The 19,024-nt window shown below is 45.6% G+C and overlaps 1 protein-coding gene across 1 annotated transcript in view; it reads left to right on the forward strand.

Annotated features, from left to right (window-relative positions):
* Positions 1 to 18,010: 18,010 nt before the first annotated feature.
* Positions 18,011 to 19,024, forward strand: part of Rnf152 (ring finger protein 152) — a 69,661-nt gene continuing 68,647 nt past the window's right edge. Inside the window, exon 1 of the mRNA XM_090353011.1 lies at positions 18,011 to 18,288. The gene's annotated coding sequence lies outside the window, so the exon portion shown is untranslated. The remainder of the gene's footprint in view (positions 18,289 to 19,024) is intronic.

Consider the following 19,024-nt stretch of genomic DNA (forward strand, 5'->3'; position numbering starts at 1 on the left):
TGCTCTGGAACTCAATAATGAATAAAACTGACAACTGTGTAATTAATTTCTTGATTTCTTAGGAAATGGTTTGCAAAGGTAAAATTGAGCATAGTTTCTATTAATTTAGCACTGACTATGAATTAGTGGGACCTGAATTAATGAGGTTTTATTTTCATTGTTAACTTTAATTTTAAGTAATTATATTTTTGTGATTCTATTCAGGATGCTTCTGATAATTGAAAATGTTCATTCATAGTGACCAAAAATACTATTCATGAGGATTACAATATTGGGTATAACATTGTAAAGATAATTCTGATTTTTATGACGTGTGTCTGTGTTAGGTTTTGACTTTATTTTTGTGTTCATAATGGCCTTGAACTCATAGCTTTGTGCTCTTGCTTAGCTTTTTTTTTCATTCAAGGCACTAATGTTTAAGCCATACCTCCAGATTTTTGCTGCTAAGTAAGAGATATGCATCTCAGATTTGTTCAAAGAGAGCTTTGAAGTTTGATCCTCATATCTCAGCCTCCTGAGTGGCTAGAATTATTGGCATGGGCCACTAGCCCTGACTGTCGTGGGTTACTTTAATCCTGAGTCAGTAGTTGGTTTCACTGCAGTCCACTCATGGACAAGGGCAAGAAAGAAGAGTGGGTAAGATAAAAAATTCACACCCTAGAGATAGACTTGAGCTTCATGTGCTATTTCCACAACTTACTAGTATGTGACCTTGGCCTTCCTCAAATTTCTAGGTTGTTTCTTATCTGTAAACTGGGCCCCAGAGGGTTATTGGGATTGAAGTAGATAAAGTTGGGGCAGTGTTCAAGGTTCTGTCAAAGTACTTGTCAGTGAGGTCAAGTACTTGTCAGTGAGGTTAGCTGTCTCCTACCTTTTCCATACCCTAGTGCCCAGCGCTCTTAATTGATTTACAGGAAATGTGTATGTTAAGCTTCCAAGCTGGCAAACATATACACAAGTGGAATGGGTGACGCAGCCCAGTGTGGAATGAATGAACGCTGGGACAGAGGTGGACACACTGCCGGGTCTTTCAGCCCTCACCCTAAATGCCTCTATTTGCCTGTTCATTTGTGTCCACTATGTTAAGCTGTAATAGCAAATGTAGCTTTTCTCTGAGTCCTCTGAGTCAGGCTGGAAAATTAGTCTGAAAAGGGGAACCACAGAAGAACTCCCTCTAGATTGGTAGCGAAGCTGGACCTAAAAACATGTATAGTCCCAGGTAACCCATCTACCATTGGCATCTGAAACAAAGGCAGTCCTTCGAGACAACATTTCACCCTGTAGAAGTAGAGGTACATGAATTAATGTACCTTCTATCTGGCAAATATCATGTAACCCTTCTATTAATTACAATAAAAAATTTAAAAAAAAGAAGTAGAGGTACAGAGGTGAACTGAAGTGCAGTAAGTTTTGTAGTCATTTCATTGTGGTTGGTGCCTGGAAGGGGTGGTATGTTTCTTCTGGAGTGTCTAGAGCATTTGTGTGGTAGCATTGTTGTCCGGGAAGTGGACTGCTATTAGTGAGTGGGCATCACAGGGTAAGAAATTGGTGTCATAGATGAACAACATTGAGTCAAGAAAAGAGAGGTTGGTTATCGTTACCAAGGTAACCTGTTACCAAAAGCATCCTTGAGCTGCCAAAGGTTAGCTGTGTGTCAGACCCCCCACTCCTCTGTAGGTATCATACCTATGGTGAATTGTTGGGGACCGACTGTGGGGTCAATGACCTTGGACCTGACCTTGGACCTACACAACTGTATACACAAGGAAGTAACTCTTATCAGGATAACTTTAAGCAATGTCAATCAGTTTTTATCAGGATGACTTTAAGCAATGTTAATCCTTTCTCATTTATCCTGTATGTGACTTGTTTACTATTTTGTATGAATGTAGCCTCTGGCAGTTCCCTAGTTTTAAGAAGAGTATTTAAGGTCGGAACTTAAAATAAACAAGAGAGTCTTAGGCGCCAGTCTGGAGCTCACAGTCTTCTTGGACTGCTGACTTGGGCTGTAGTCCTCCCGAACTCCATCTGTTTGTCTCTCTTCTATTTTTTCCTAGTCCTTGCCCCTATTTCAGGAATCCCAATCCGTGAACCCTGGTTTGCTGCCGGCTGGCCCCGGCAGTGAATGCTTCTCAGATGTGTTCAAAGCACTGCCCAATCTGGACTGAGAAATCTCCCCACTTATCAAGTGATTAAGGTACTACAAATATATAAATATATACATATATGCATCTCCTTCATTATCTTGTTATCTTGTTGTAAATTTTATCATTATAACTACTCCAAGGACCTCCCATGCCTTCAAGAACCACTCACCATCTACTTCCGTGGTTCGTATTTTCAGTTTTGACAATGTTGGGATTTGAACTCTGGCCCTCCTGTGTGCTAGACAGACACTCTTAACACTTGAACCATACCTCCAGCTGTATTTTCAGTTCTGAAATGCCTTTCTAGACACCATTTTCTTTCTGATACTGGGCCTGTGAAGTGAGATTCATTTACTTGTTTCCCCTCTGTGGTGTCTTCTCAGCCCTGTTAAGTTGGATGCTACAGGACATGTGTTCCAACGCTGTAGGAGAACTAAAAATGTTTTCCAGCTTGTAAATTGCTTTTTGTTTATTTAATTGTGTTTTTCACGGACTATGTATTCAGCGCATGCCTCTGGGATCTATTATACATTAACAATTCAAAAACCATTGACCTATAATCGTATTAAAATTCCCATTTTTATCTCCAGTTTACCCATAATAGAATCTTGGGTGCAAGTCTTATAAAAAGATAACCTTATCTGTACAATACTAGGGCATTATGGAGTAACTAGGAATTATAAAATCAAATTGTGAGCCATTCAGTTATGGGTCACAGTATTATAATCATACAATTACAAAACATTCCAAGCTTACTCATCTCCTTTTGCTTTTTGGTTAGGATTATTGCACTTCCAATAGATTTCTATCTTATCAGGAAAGAAATGACTTCTAAGCTCTGGGCTGGCGGGGAGTACATGCTGAGGATGCAGTGGTTCAAAGGCAGAGTCCTTCTACAATAACTTGAAGGTGGGAAATATGTCACTAACATAGATTTTTCTCTTCAAAAAGATAGTTTGAGTAGGGCATGCCTATAATCCTAGCCATTCAGGAAGCTGAGGTTTGAGGATCGAAGTTCAAAGCCAGTCTAGGCAGGAAAGTTCAGTAGAAGAACTGTTGCTCAAGTGGCAAAGTGCTACCACGACAGCCTATTTGAAAAAAAAAAAAAAAGGCTTAGAGATAGTACCTAGCCCCTAAGTTGAAGCCCAAGACTGGTTTACACATGGAATAAAAGTGTAGTTTGAGTTTGGGACATATGAAGTATTGTCTGAAATTTGTTTCTCCAGGTAAACTATGTCCTTATTAACCTTGGAGGTTAGGCCCTTAGCCTGTTTCCCAGTGAAAAACTGAAAGTGTTTGTTTAAAATAATGATGCTGAATGTCTGCCAGATTTTGATTATCCAAACAAGTGATAATGTCATGTTAATGACAGCGTGATCTAAATTTCATTATTTACTTTTATTGGGAGTTAGTCTGTGGGAAAACAAGGAGGCCCATTTTAATCTGCAGCTACCCAACCTCTCAGCCCAGTGCTGTCTGTTTAGACTTTCCCACAATAATTAGTTGATCCTTTGAAACCATTATCTGGAGGATTACCATGTGGTGAAGTCAGTTGAATCATTATACCCACTATCAGAATGGACTATGTAGCAGTGTATTTATTTTGGCCATGTTAGACAAATGAGGCTATTTTCTTTTAAGGATTTAGAAGTCATTTATTAAATGGAAAGAGCTTATGGATATGAACAGGACAGGGAGCTGGATTCCTATCCTGACCTTTGACAGCCCGTTGGGCAGGTCCCATGGCCTTCCAAATAGCTGTCAATTATCAGAATCTTCCTCAAGTATTGGTGTCTCACTTTCAGGAGTTAAAATATCTCTTGAGTCCAAATCAAAACCAGTCTCCCATTCCATCTAGAACTTCTTTCCTTTTCACCTCTGGTCTCCCCTAAGGCTTCAATAATACATGACACAAGTTCCTTCATTCTTGCTCCTTCCTATGTTTTCCATCATCTTCTTCAAGACACCCCAGCCTCTAAGAGAGGTTCTCATAATGACCACAGTAGCTCATGCCTCCAGTGTACTGAACTGTCATGTTGATATTGAATAAGTTTCTCCATTACTCCCTCTCCCTCCCAGCCACACTAGGGTTTCTTAAATAAGCTGGAGGTGGACTCTGGAGAACTTCTCCATTTTTCTCGGCACTGAAATTGTACTGAAATCTTTGCCAACAAGAAGAGTCTCATTAAATAACTTTCTACAGATACAATGGTATATTCCATTGTAGATAACCAGACAAGAAGTTGTTCCTATTTCTTTAATTTACTAAGCAAGAAGAGATTTCAGGAAGTGAATGGGATGGGACCAGACACTGGTGGCTCATATCTGTCATCCTAGATACTCAAGAGGCTGAGATCTGAGGATCCTGGTCCAAAGCCATCCCAGGAAGACATATTTGAGAAAGTCTAATTTCCAATTATTTAGAAAAAAAAAGCTGAAAGAGGAGAAGTGGCTCAAGTAAAAGAGTGCAGTTTTGAGTAAAAAAAATAGCTAAGCAAGAGTGCAAGACCTTGGGTTCAAGCAAGGAAAGAAGGAAAGAGGAAGGGAGGGAGGGAAGAAGGAAAGACAAAGTGAGGGAAGGGAAGAAGAAAGAATAAGGTAGGAAAGGAGGGAAAGAAATGGGCAGTATTTTTTCTGTGGGTCATGGGGCTTGAACTCAGCCTGAGCATTATCCATGAGCTCTCCAGCTCAAGGCTACCACCCTACCCTTGAGCCAAGCCCTATTTCCTGTTTTCTAAAGGTTAATTGGAGATGAGAGCCTCAGGTCTCTTTGTGCCTGGGCTGGCTTTGAACCTTGATCCTCAGATCCCAGCCTCCTGAGTGGCTAGGATTACAGGCATGAGCCACAGCACTTGGCTCTGAGCAGCATTTTTGAATACTGCTATTTCTCATGTCAGGGTGGAGGAGTAGAGGGTCTTCTGGGGTCTCTCTTGTGCACATGGTGAGGTATTTTGGCACTAAGGTCCACATTGATATAGGTGTCGAGGTCTCTGTCTCTATAGAGACTCCATCAGTGCCGTGTCCTCCATGTGAGGCTTAGGGAGCATGTGGTCTGAGCATTATGGACAAGAGTTCTGAGCTTTGTGCTGTTTCTGCTTCAGTTTGTTTACATTTTCATTCACCTACTCTGATGGGAATATATTAAATCAATGTGGATGATTTTTGAAGAAAGCAATCTAAAAAATTCAATTATTTAGTGCCTGGAAGGGTTGCAAAGATTAAAACACTACATTAAAATGTGTAAGTGTTTGTTATTACAATTAAATATATGTTTTCTTCTTGCAATCAAATTGTATTGTCAAAAGACTTTGTACAGCTCCTCAAAACTCATTTTCTGTTATTTTTGGTACATCTTCTCTGAATTCCCCCAGGCACAATTAGAGACTGTTTTCTTCTGTTGCTCTGATAACTTTTTCCTCATACCTTCCTTTTAGATAGATTCAACTTGACTTGATTTAGTTTCCAATAACATTTATAAAGTGAACTCTGCAGCAGGTGCTTAAGATCAGAGGAACAAAAAGGTTGAATCTCGTCTTCTTTCATGTAGCTGGAGTATTAAGATGGGAGTGTGTGTGTCTGTGCAACCAGATTTGTGTGTGTGTGTGTGTGTGTGTGTGTGTGTGTGTGTGTGTTGTCTTTCATGCAGTTAGAATTCAGAGATGGCAAGAGGAAGGTGCCATCTATTATTGTTCAAGGAAGAGTCCAAACAGCAATGACCTCCGCTGGGTGTTTAGCAGAATCATGTCTTTTCCTTTTTTGCAATGATTCAAAGTTGGAGAAATCCATCTCCTCCCCTCTCCCCAGGAACAAGCTGAATGGAACACTTGGGCAGGAAAACTTGCCTCTTCTCAACTCTGCCCTTGAGCTTGGTGAACACTCTTCTGCAAACTGGAAATATTGCTACAAATTTCCAGCAAGGGCTGCCAAGTAGGAGGGCCCACTCCGCTCATCAGGCAGCTTTCTTCATTTGCTCACAACTCAGACTTGGGTAATCAATCCTGAATGTAACTGCTTGTGTTGGGGGGGGGGTGGGGCAGTAAGTAGCAAGGAACACTACTTACCATTTATATAGCTATTGCTAGTGTAAGAATCAGAAAATCAAGAGTTTGATTTGTATGACTTTGGGGTATTAGGGATGTTAAAAGGGAAGAACATAAAACAAACCAACATAACGCAAACCAAACTATGTCCCTCCAAAATATACATTTACATTGAAGTACACCATCTCCCCCGCCCCCCCCCAAAAGGGAGAAAGAAGCAAACCCAGTAGTAGAAAATATTTCTCTTTGTTAAAAACACAGGCTACAGTAGCTGGGCTCTAGTGGCCCATGCCTGTAATCCTAGTTACCCAGATCCTCAAGATCACAACTTAAAGTCAGTTGGGGCTGAAGAGTCCATAAGGTTCATATCTCAAACCTCTAACCACCAAGTAGAAGTAGAGCTATGGCTCAAGTGATAAAGCACCCGCCTTAAGTGAAAAAGCTAAGGACAGTCCTGAGTTCAAATCCCAGTACCAGCACAAAACAAAGCAAAGAACCAAAAAGAATGAGCAAATCTATGCTAATCTATGTAAATGTTTCTCTGTAAGAGTTGTTCCATACTGTAACATATATAAATTTGTGTTGTTTCTATTAGTTTTCCTTACTTAAACTCTCAGAACTGAACTATATATGTACATCTATTCATCCATTGAAGAAAAAATTGTGTATCAGTACACATATATTTTAAAGCATCTAGTATTCCTAGCTACTCTTTTCATTGTACCAATTTTTAATTTATTATTCTAAAATTTTATTGTTGGGGTGATGTGTAGAGGTGTTACATTCATCAGGTAGTGAGTACATTATTTCTTGAACATTGTTACCCCTTCCCATGTTTTTCTCCCTCTTTCTCTCCCCCCAACTGTACAGTTTTTATCTCTTCAATCTACAAGCACATTTGGGTCCCCACTGGCCTTCAAGTTCTTCTCTGTTGGTACTTTCTTAGGCTGTCATCACTCTCTCCTTATCTACACTAATTAAGAACTTAGGAGTTATAATGCCGGGCATAGCAGTGCCACATGTAGTCTCTGCATCAGAAGACCAAGGCAGGCACATGGAGAGTTCACAGAGGCTGGAGCGTGGGGTGGGCAGGACCAGAGGAGACCTACCAGCTCTGAAGGAATTGCACTGGAGTTGAATTTCAAAGCTCACACCCCAGCTCTGGGACTTTGTACAGTGAAGACATCTTGATGTAGAGGAGAGAGAGAACAAAGGCAGAGAACTGGATCTCTGCACAGAGGCTTCCTTCCTCCCCCCCCCCCCGCCCCCCAAGCAGGAACATGAGAGCAGGAAGGGGAAGGGGCAGCCTGACACTTTGAGCACCTCTGGCCTGGAGAGCTGAAGAGCCTGCAGCAAGACCTGTCTCCATGGAGCCTGCCCTGGGGCTGCCAGAACCTTTGTCTTCTGCTGGAACTGGTGGGAATGGAGAGAGAAGGTCTTCTGGCTGAAATCATTTGGCTGGCAGATTGTAGCGGTGATGGTTTTCAGCCAGGGCAGGGGTCCCATGTCCTCTCCATTTGTACTCTAGACTCCCATGATTTTTTTTAACCTAGTGTTCTGGGTATTGTTTTTCTGTGCATGACCTCTGTCCTCATACATAACTCTGAATATTTGAAGCTACTGCATGCAATTCAAAGGGTTTTCTCTCAACATCAGCACACACCATGTCTATAGTCCACAGTTATGCATCCTTTCCTCCTGAAGCAGAGATGGGTCATGAAATATTGTGGCTAAGCTGGGCACATGTGGCTTACTTACTCCGTTATTCTGGCTACTAAGGAGGCTGAGATTTGAGCATCATGGTTCGAAGCCAGCCTGTACAGGAGAGTCTGTAGACTCCTACACTGATTTTAAAGGAACTCTTAGCAAAGGAATGTATCTAAACACAGAAAGGCTGTGATTTTAGAGAGAAGGAGCTCAGGGCAGACAGTGACGGGCTTCTGTGCCTCTGTGTCCTTCCATGTGGACTTCAGTGTCCCCACTGCATAGTCTGCATGCCCACCCATGCAGGCTGGCATGTCTGTGAAATCAGGAGAAAGCAGCATCTTTAACTGCCACGGAAAATGTCCTAGACATGGTTCATAACAGCTTAGCCTGTCATATGTCCACCCCTGAGCCAGTTACTATGGCCAGAGAGACACAGGTCCAAGGCATGTGTCTGACTTTGCAATGTCAGAGACACTCACTTCCCAATAGTCATAAAAGGAACATTTATGGCACCCAAAGGGCCAGGGGAATGTGGGGAGACAAAGAGCAGTAACGAAGGCAAGACACTCTACCTGACCTGAGAGAGAGCAGGAAGAGGAGACACTATCCAAGAGATTTATGTAACAGTAACCCTTCTGTACATCGACTTTAAAAAAACAAAGCACTCCACCTGAAACCTTCCAATTCCCTACCTTTATTTCCATTTCTGTTATTTCTGTTCTCCCATTGCACTTCCTCGTGGTTGTTGTGTTGATCCTCCAGCTTGAACTTGATGCCTGGGTACTATTCCTGATCTTTTCTTCCTTCCTTCCTTCCTTCCTTCCTTCCTTCCTTCCTTCCTTCCTTCCTTCCTTCCTTTCGTTCTTTTTTTCTTTCTTTCTCCCTCCCTCCCTCCCTCCCCCTCCCTCCCTCCCTCCCTCCCTCCCTCTCTCTCTCTTTCTTTCTTTTTGGTGATTGGTTGGAAATAAGAGTCCCACAGACTCTCCTGCCCGGGTTGACTTTGAACCACGAGCCTCCTGAAATAGCTAGGATCACAACCCTGAGCCACCAAGTGCCTGGATTCTCCATGGCACGTCTGTCATATCACTGTGGCTTTACTCATTATTGCTTTGTGCCTTTGCTACTTGAGGAGCAAAGTTCGGGTTGCCTGTCTTATTTCATCAGCACGGTGTGATGCTCATGATCAGTCCTCCACAGAGGCTGAGCCACTACGCGATGCATGAAAAGACTGAATAACAAGGCTGAATGAAGGGAAGGCGCATATGGTGGCTTTAAATATATCTAAAAATGCTTTAATGCTCTTCCCTTCAAAGACGCTGAGCCTAATCCCCTAGACATAAATGTGGATTGCATTTATTGACATACTTTTAATGCACTAAATAAAGGAGAAATAATGGCATGGAACTTTGGAGACATGAAAGACATGCCTTCCTCCTCCTCCTCCTCCTCCTCCTCCTCTCCCCCCACCTCTTTTTCTCCAGACTCCCACCAAACCCTTAGCCAACATCTAGCTACTTATTAGAGGCTCTGATAACCCAGCCCCAGATCCCTAAACCTAGGAACTTAGTAATGATATAGACGTTTGATTTTTTTTTTCTTGCAATGGCCAAATTCAAGATTAATTTGCTACACAGCAATACACAGATCCATTCCTATAATAGGGCTTTAAAGAGGTGAAGTGAGGGTTTCGGGAGGGAATGGCAGCAGGAGGGAAGCAGGCTATGGTAGCACTGCAGATGGGTGTTTCAGAGGACTGGGCAAACGCACGAAGCTGGACAAGACAAGGAACATTTTAGAGAAAAGCACAAGCAGATGAAGACCATGTTCAGGGATTCATGGCAGGTTCCGTTTTCTGCAAAAAGTAGAACACTTTGAGAACTTGCTCTTTCTCACCATGTGGTCCTTGAACTGCTGACTTTTCTATATTGAGATGCTTTCTTATGCTCTTTCACCTCTTAGACTTAAACCAAGTCGTGATGGACTAAGATCCAGCCCACGCAAAACTGCAGTGATTCTGTTCCATGTCTCTGGTCTTTCCAATCTGAACATGCCATACCAGCATCCCAAGTATTATAACTCCTAAGTTCATCCTCCCTCTTGCTGTTCTTCATGGGGGAGGGGTCCTAATTCCAAACATGGACCTCAGGTGTTTGTCATCATCCAGGTGCTTTTCCTTCATCTACAAATCTTGGAATCCTTGAGGGAATCCCAGGAGGAAGATGATCTCATGAACGGTTTCCAACCACAGAACTCTGCACCACTGAATGGAAGTTTCTATGACGATCCAGAGGAAGCATTTTACATCTCGCTAATGTTATAGTTACACCATTCCCAACCCCCACCAATGAAATGATTTGTCACATACATGCACAAGATTCCTTCTGTGGAATGATCCATTTTCATGACAATGAAAGCAGCAAGTTTCCTTTTATTTTGATTCTGGATAAAGTGTTCCCAGGTTTATATAGTATAGGTAGCTGTTCTACACTGGTGAGATATTATGGAGAAGGCAAGTGCCTCAGGCTAAAGACCTGGCATCTTCATTTTGGCATTTCTCTGCAATGTGTTGTCAAGTCTCATCAATTCTGTCTCCCCATTGTCTCCTGTCTTCAGGTTCTGCCTCATGGCTAAGACTACTGTAGCCCAGAGGTGCTCAGCCAGGCTGCAAATTAGAAGCCTCTGTTTAGTTCTGAAAGCTCTTATGCCTGAGCCTCACCCAAGGCCAATTAAATCCCACTATTTGGTTGGGTCTTATACAGCTTGTAGAACAGTTCACCTGTTAACCCTGTCCGCAGTGTAGTCAGGGCAGAGAAGTAGCCTTCTCCCTGGCACCTGGCCTGACTGGTGCTCTCCCTTTCCTCCCCTGGGAAATCATTCACACTTCCGGAGGCTCCATTTGCAATTCTATCAAAGGTGTTAACCAAAGGAGCCTAGGAGCATGATAAGAGTGAAGAACTGTTTTGGTTTGATGGTTTCGAGTCTTGAATTGTCAATGAATAGATTTGTTTTTTCCCTGGGTATTTGATATACGCCACTTACTTCTTTAAAAAAATATAATTTTATATTTAAGTAGAGTCATAGTTCCACTTCCAGCTTTTTGGTGGTTAATTGGAGATAAAGAATCTCACAGACTTTTCTGTCACAACTGGCTTCCAACCACAATCCTCAGCCTTCTGAATAGCTAGGAATACTGATGTGAGCTCCCAGTATCTGGCTAAGTTTTTACTTTTTTTTTTTTTGCCAGTCCTGGGTTTGAGTTCAGGGCCTGAGCACTGTCCTTGGACTTTCTCAAGGCTAGAGCTCTACCACTTGAGGCTCAGCACCACTTCCGGCTTTTTTCTATGTGTGGTACTGAGGAATCGAACCCAGGTCTTCATGCATGCTAGGCAAGCACTTTAACCACTAGGCCAAACTCCCGGCCCAAGTTTTTACTTTTATGTATTTATTTTTTTGTACTTAAGTTTTAGTGTGAAGGTGATGTACTGGGGGCTTATAGTTACATAATCAGGTAATGAGTACATTTCTTTTTGAACTGGGTCATTCCCCTCCTCATTTACTCCCAGGTTTTCCCCTCCCCACCCCACCCCACCAAGTTTTTACTTTTTAGTATAGCGATTACCGTTTTGTCTGCTTGGGCTGGTTTTCGTCCTCAGATCTTATTTGGTTTTTATTTCTGCTTCCTATGCCCTCTTTTATTTTTTTCCCCAAAGCTATCATATCTAAATCACTTACCTATCAGCATGTCTTGTCTTTCTTTACACTTTTAGTTCTCCCTATTTACACTTTTATTTGCCAGCCTCGAGAAAGAATATCAAGTGGAAGCATGAGGCCCTGAGTTCAAGCTCCAGTACAAGCTCACATATCTACACACGCACGCGCGCACACACACACACACACACACGCATGCACATGCGCACACACACACACACACACACACACACACAGTGGCCAACACATACCCCACTACCCCATAAAGCAATAGAATAGATGATTATGCCAACTGCTGTGAATATTATTAAGGATTTATGAAGAAACAGAAAAGAGAAAGGTTAAGAGCTGGGTGAAGGGGTCTTTACTCCACCCAGATAGGAAAGGAAGACAGACATGATTGCAAGAAATGTGGAGACTGTCTCCTTAAGAGATAGTTCTTCCATTACCTCTGCAAGTCTGACTCTGGGACCCATCCCTGCTACTTCTCCTCCTGACCACGAGAGGGCGCTCTGACTAGATTCTCTAGCAAGATTGGGACTGGCCACAGAAAGATGCAGGCAAAACCATTTGCTTCCGGCTTCTCATTGGCTGCGCCCCTGGGTGTCTGACTGTCTAGATAATTGTGTATGGCTCATGAATCAGTGTTATGAATATCCAAATGGTGGTTGGAAGAAGAAAGCCCCCCGCCCCTTTGCTGAAAACAGATGTTTGGACAATTTGGGTAGTAATAACTGCAGACAGTGAAGATAAGGAACTGGCTGAAGTCAGATTTGGATCTGGAGCAGGCACAGGGTGCCAGCTCTGCTTAGGTAAGGTGCAAGCTAGAGAAGGAGTTCTGGAGCCTGGGGCCTACCGGGACTCGAGCCAGCTTCAGGGAGGAGCTTGCCAAGCTCCTGGATTTAGAGTTGACTCTTGAAAAATGGTGGTGGAAGCTCCTGGCTCCCTTGTTCCTTCTCTCCTGTCTTAAAGCACCAGCCACCATTGCATTACTCTCTGGAGCAGCAGGTGGGTGAGGGGAAGAAGTCAGCAACCTGAAAGCTGACTCAGAAAAACTCAGGAGGACCCTACAACCCACAGGTGTGAACAGAAGGTGGGGTGTACCAGAAGGGAAGAAGGTTAGGACAGATGATGGAATTGGGGGAGAATGGAGCAAGAGAAAAGGCACACGGCCAACCAGGGGCTAAGCACTCTGACCCACTAGAAAGTAAGGAGAGTATCTTAATTGGTTTTCAAAGGAAAGAAATTCAGTGTACCAACGGGGTGCTTTCCTTTCCCATACTTAAAACTAGACAGCAGCCATTTGCGGATGAAAGGAAAGGTCTTATACTACAGGGGCGTTGGGTTACCAGTGCTCTTGTGTGTTAGAGGGGAAGCTGGCATTCACCCAGGCCATCCTCATGACCATACTCATTGCCCCTGGCAGCATCCAAATGGATGGGTAGACCTTTGGTGCTGGTGAGTTAATTCTGGCCAGCTGATTTGGAATGGCATTGTACATATGAAAGTAAGGTTAGGAGTGTAGAAATGCTTCATTTAACCCAACACTTGTTTTAGAAAACAATCCGGAATATAATTCCCATCAAAATCCTTGGGTGTTCTTAGAATGCTGGGGTATTTAGTTCCAGATAAGGTTGCATTGTTTTTGGGCAGCACTGGGTTCTAAATAGGCAATATAACATGTCAAATAGAGTACCTGTCTCAATCAGAACACTGTATCAAAATAATAAATGTATTGGGACTGACTTATGCTGTACAAAAATGAAATCTGGTTTTGAAATGTGAACTACCTTTAGCAGGCACTGTTGGTTCATTGTATCATAGGATGTATGATTTCAGGCTACTTGTATTTTAAGGTGGCAAGTAGCATATCAGAGCAAGGTAAATTTTTAGACCAATTCTGTTTAAATAGCTGTTACAAAGGATGATAATATTTTGACTAAGGATATTTCCATTTTTTCATTGGTAACACACAAAAATGTTTAAATGGAGAGTTCCACTCTGGGTGTGTGTGTGTGTGTGTGTGTGTGTGTGTGTGTGTGTGTGTGTTGGTAGGGCTTGAACTCAGGCACTTTTTTCCCACTCAAGTGGAGCTGTGGCTCCCCTTCTGGCATCTTTTCAGGTTAATTGGAGATAGGAATCTCATGGTCTTTTCTATCCCTGCTAGCTTCACACCACGATCCTCAGTTCTCAGCCTTTTTGTAGCAAGGATTTCAGAGGAAGTCTGGCTTCTACTGTAAAATCTTTAAGCAACTTTATTGAGATATAATTTATACACCATAAACCCACTTAAGTGTAGATATATTGGTTTTTTAGTAGTTGTATTGAATTGTGCAAATATCACTACCATTCAGTTATAAAATGAAGTTTTAAGATGGAAAATTCAAACATTTGGCACAGTACCCAGTCTGGCTCCTTGTCACTGAGTACTCTAGAGACTGGGTATGGTAACAAGAGGTGCCATTACGAAGGTGGGGAGCTGTTTCCATAGAGCTCTCACTTAGGAGACTTGGAGTGCATAGTCATTTCATTGGGGAGAAGAGCCAGCAAGGAGCAACATAGGAAGACGTCGTGCTGAGTGGTGTCTTGTGAACATGTGTATATTCTCTTCTCCTTTATTCTATTTTCTATAGCTTGAACATTGCAATCACTCTTGATCTCTTGGGGCTAGTTACAAATGTATTTTATCCCTCTCTCCAAGTTAAACATCACAGCAGTTTCTATGCATTGTGTTAGTTGATGCACAGAATTAAAGAAGAAGGAGTCGCAAATAAGGAGAGGCATTATACATTCAGATGTTTGCTGAAAGCAGCCGCATGTTCTAGGTTCTGTAAATGTAAAGAAAGATCATTTAGCAACTAACAACTTGTTTGGTTTTGCTGTTTTCCTTTGTTGAGAAGGAGTTTCCATGTATAGTTCAGGCTGGCCTCAACCCTTTTTCCAGCCTATTCTTCCAAAGGGTTAGGATTTACCAATTGGCTTAGTAGTTAATGATACTTTATATGTGGCTTCTGTTTAGAAGTTAGGATATCAGGCAAAGGAGGAGGAAGAACCTTGCAAAGGACAATGACAAGCAGCAGAAAAGAAAGTCTGCCTTCCATATTGGGTTGGACTTGTATCTTTAGACATCCCAGCACTGACAGAGATTGTTTTCTCCCAATCCTATCTGTCTTCCTTCTTCCTTCCCTGCTCCCCTCCCTCCTCATGGCATTAGATGCTGAACGCCTGGTGAAAAGACCAAAAAGACAATTACCAAAGCTATCAAACAAACTATCACATTCTTTTGTGAAAGTGTCATCCCTGGTAGAAGAATGTCCAGGCATTATGGGATTATATTTATCTCCCAGATCAGCCCAGTAAACAGCATCCCCCCCTCCCTTGGTTCAAGCTGGTACACAGATGAGTAAGAACTCAGTCCTGCTTCGATCTCATGTGACTCAGTGTCCATTAAGGTGATGAGGCTGATTTACCTTGGGTTCCAGTTTCTGTATCCTGACCTTTGCCCAAGGCCAAGGATAGACCTCTTCTTGAACTGTTGCTGATAATGGGGCTTTCCTTATTTCCTGGCCTTGTATGCTGTTTTAGCTTCTTTTCACTCTCAGGTCTAGAGACACCCGATGAACAGGTCTGTCTAACGTTATCTCTCTTCCCTGATTTATTCCCCTCCACTCTCTCCTCCTCCAACATAATTTATTTCTTAGGTTGCATAACATCTCCATTGGAAGGCAAGTTCTATGAATGCAGGAATTTTGGTGTCTTCTTTTCTCTGTCTTAATCCTATGGGTATCCAGTCCATAGTCCATACTCAGTAAGTATTTGTTGTATGATTCATGAATATTTGATTTTTTTTTTTTTTTTGCTGTTGCTGTTCCTGGGTTGAACTCAGGGCCCGGGTGCTGTTCTTGAGCTTTTTTGCCACAGCTTCAACTCTGGCTTAATTGGAGATAAGAGTATCAAGGAATTTCCTTCCCAGGCTGGCTTTGAACTGAGATCTTCAGAACTCAACCTCCTGGATAGCTAAGATTACAGGCATGAGCCACTGACACCTGGTTTGAATATCTGAAACTTCTCTGCAGTGTTAGAGCCCAGCCTCACAATCTTAGTTCTTGCAGATCCTGGATACTGTCTTGTGCAGGGCTTTGGTTTTGGCAGTATGGCAGATCCTCTGACCATACCACTTACAACTTCACATGGACTGGTCCTAGCTGCTTTGTTCCTGAAACTTTCTCATGTAGGAATCTGTTACAACATGTTCTTCCCTGCTCTTCCCCAGACTCTAACTGCTCCTGCCGCCTGGGTGCTGGCCTCCAACTTGTCTTAAGAACTGGGTCATCTCAGGCTGTCCCACTTAATTAACCTTCTCTGTGTGACAGCTTGACAAGACTGGACAGAAGGCAGAACACCCATGATGCTCTGTGAATGAACCCAGCAGCCAGTGGGAATGAATGAGATGGGAGGCATTCACACCACACATGCTAAATGCTCGAATCTTGAAAGTAACTGAAAAAGGAGTTGAAACATTTTGGAATCACTGCTGTGACTTGGCATTAGCCTCATAAAAGTAATTTGGAAAGTCACTCTTGCATCATATGAATATTTCCAGACTAAACTTTTTAAGCTTCCCTGTTACGATCTTGAGATGTCATAATAACTCACCTGCCTTATTCCAAGCTCTGGCCAACTTCTGAGTTGTCAATATCTTCATTATAAATATTTTTTGGGGGGCGGGGCATGTGCTGGTGGCTCAGGCCCACCTCAGGAGGCTGACATCTAAGGATTGAGCTTTGAAACCAGCCTAGACAGACACAGCTTGAAAACACTCAATCAGCAGAAAGTTGGAAGTAGAGGTATGGCTCAAATGCTAAAGTGAAAAAGCCAAGCAACAGTGTCAGGCCATGAGTTCTGCCTACAAGCTGAAGCATAAGGTAGTCTTTGCAAAATGATCTAAGGTTTCTAATACATGTGGGCATCTTGGCCTTCCTGCTTCTTCTTTGGTATATAATTGAGATTATCATTTGGAGGATAATGGAACCAGGCTCAGCCCAATGGCTGTGGGATAGTGCTCTAAATGGGATTCCAGAAATGGATTTTCTGTAGTCACTTAGGATCAGCTCATGGGGAAACCCAACAACAGGTTGTATTTGTGGAACCAGACAAGGAGTGCCAGCTGACAGCATTGTGAACTTTAGATCTTCCTTTTATTATGACAGAAGCTACGTGGAGGAGGGAGGGAATGAATGAAGCCACCTCTACTGCAGCTGGGGGAGGATTACTGCTTTGTCAGTTCAGAGCAGCTTGAATCTTCCTACTCCAGACGCAGGAAAGTTGGAATGCTCAACTTTGCTAGAGAGAGAGAGAGAAAGAGAGAGGGGAGGGGGTGAGAGTGTTCTGGTACTGGGGCATGAACTCAGGGCCTGGGCTTTTTCCACTCAAGGTTGGCATTCTACTAATTGAGCCTGAGCCACACCTCCACTTCTGGCTTTTTGCTGGTTAATTGGAGTTAAGAGTCTTTGGGACTTGTCTGCCTGGGCTGGCTTTGCATCTCTACCTTCTATCTCAACCACCTGTGTAGCTAAGATTACAAGTGAGAGCCAGCCGCATCCTGCTTACACGTTCCATTTTGTATGTTTTGTTTTCTAATTGTTCTGCAGGGAGACCACCCCGAGCCAGGCGCCTTCCTCGTCCATCCCCCTGTGTTGCTGCCCAGGGAAGATGCAGAGATCTGGCCTTTAGATCACAGAGACAGGGAGAGCATGGCCCTAAGGTAGGTGTTACATATTGTTTTGCTTTTGCAGTGCTGGGATGAACTCAAGCATGTTGGGCAAGCACTTTACCACTGCACTTTAGCCTCGGACCAGAGGCTGGGTTTTCAGGCCAGGACCGGGGTGGACTGTGAGGTCCCATGGAACCCCCAGGACCGGCGCCTCCCGTCTCTATTATCCAGACCCCACCCACCCTGGACGTCCGGGCCTCTTCCAGGCTTCCTGGCCTTTTGGAAAAGTAGGATCTGCCTCGATGGACTACAGAACCTTTAGGGGCAGCCAGAAAGCATCAGCTGGAGCAGAGTCCCTCCTGGCCCCGGGCTCCTCCCCCGCGGGGCCGGGCGGACCCCCCCTCACCCGCCCAAGCCCAGCCTCCGGCTCCGTCCACACCTGAATCAGCTCGGCTTGCGCTCCAGCGCGGGCAAAAACGACCTTCAGGTGCGGGTCCAGTAGGCAACGGGGCCCGGGTGGGGCGTGCCAAGGGCGCGTCCCGCGTCCCAGGGGAGGTCGGGAGTCGGGACCGACGGACGTGCGGGAGAGCGGCCGGGTGGGGTGCCGGGGGCGGAGCCGCCGGGCGGGGCGGGGCCGCGGGCGCGGAGCCCGGCCTCCCGCCCGCCCCCACCCCCGTCCGTGCCTGTGTCTCGGCGGGCGGTGACACACACGGCGCTCCCGCTCGCTGCCCAGCGCCCGGCGGCCGCTCCGATCTGGGGCGCGGAGGGGTGGCCCGGCAGGTGGGGGCGCCCCCGAAGTGCCAAGCGGGAAACGGGGTTGCGGGCGCTCGCCGGCGCCGCCCCGCAGCCCGAGGCAGGTGGAGCGGGCGCCCCGCGGCCCCGCAGCGCTGGGCTGGCGGAGCGTGGCGGGCGCCCCGGGACCCCGCGGCGATGCTGCCGCCCGCGTAGCGCTCCCGAGCCCGGGCGCGGGAAGGTCAGTGAGTTCGGGGTTGTCCGCCCCCCCCCCCCCAGCCCAGCCCCGCGTCCTCCGGGTCCGGGGCGCAGAAGGGCGCGGGAAGGGGTGTCCGCACCCCGGCTGCAGCCAGCGAAGCGGGAAAGGACCGTTGGCGCCCGGGGTCTGGGGGGGCGTTTGCCCAGTGCGCGCGGTGGAGGGCCCTGGGGTCTCCGGGGATGGGAGTGCGCGGCCCGGGGGACGGGGGCCGGTGGTCTCCAGAGTTGCGTCCGTCCCCGGCGCCGGCAGAGTTGGGCGCGCGGCCGGGGCGGGAGCGGCGCCGCCGGAGGCTACGCGAGTCCTCGGATGCCCCCTGGAGCTCCGGTCCCGGGGAGCCCGCCTCGGGCCCGCGCCGCGCGCGCCCCGGGGGTGCACTGCGCGCGCCTGCGCCCCCAGCCCGCACACGCCCCAGCCCGCCGGCTCGCCGTTCCCTCGTGGGGCGCTTGCTCCACCCCTAGAAGTTGCCCTGGGGTCCCCTTCCTGCGAAAAGAGGGCGCGGTGGCGGGCCAGACTTTGGGGGGTCTCTGGTGCGGGCACGCGCGCCGGGGGCGCTTGCTCTGGAAGGGCAGAGGCAGGACAAAGCAGACTGGGTTCGGGGGGTGCTGCCCGGGCGGCAGCGGCCCCGGATCCCTTCTCTCGTAGGGGTGTGGTGGAGGGGGCCGGGTTTGGGAGGGAGTAGAGAAATCCTGAACCACACGGAGACGGGGACTCGGTGGCC

Source organism: Megascapheus bottae, chromosome 19 (genome assembly GCF_031878675.1).
Source record: "Megascapheus bottae isolate mThoBot1 chromosome 19, mThoBot2.hap1, whole genome shotgun sequence".
NCBI classification, from domain to species: Eukaryota; Metazoa; Chordata; class Mammalia; order Rodentia; family Geomyidae; genus Megascapheus; species Megascapheus bottae.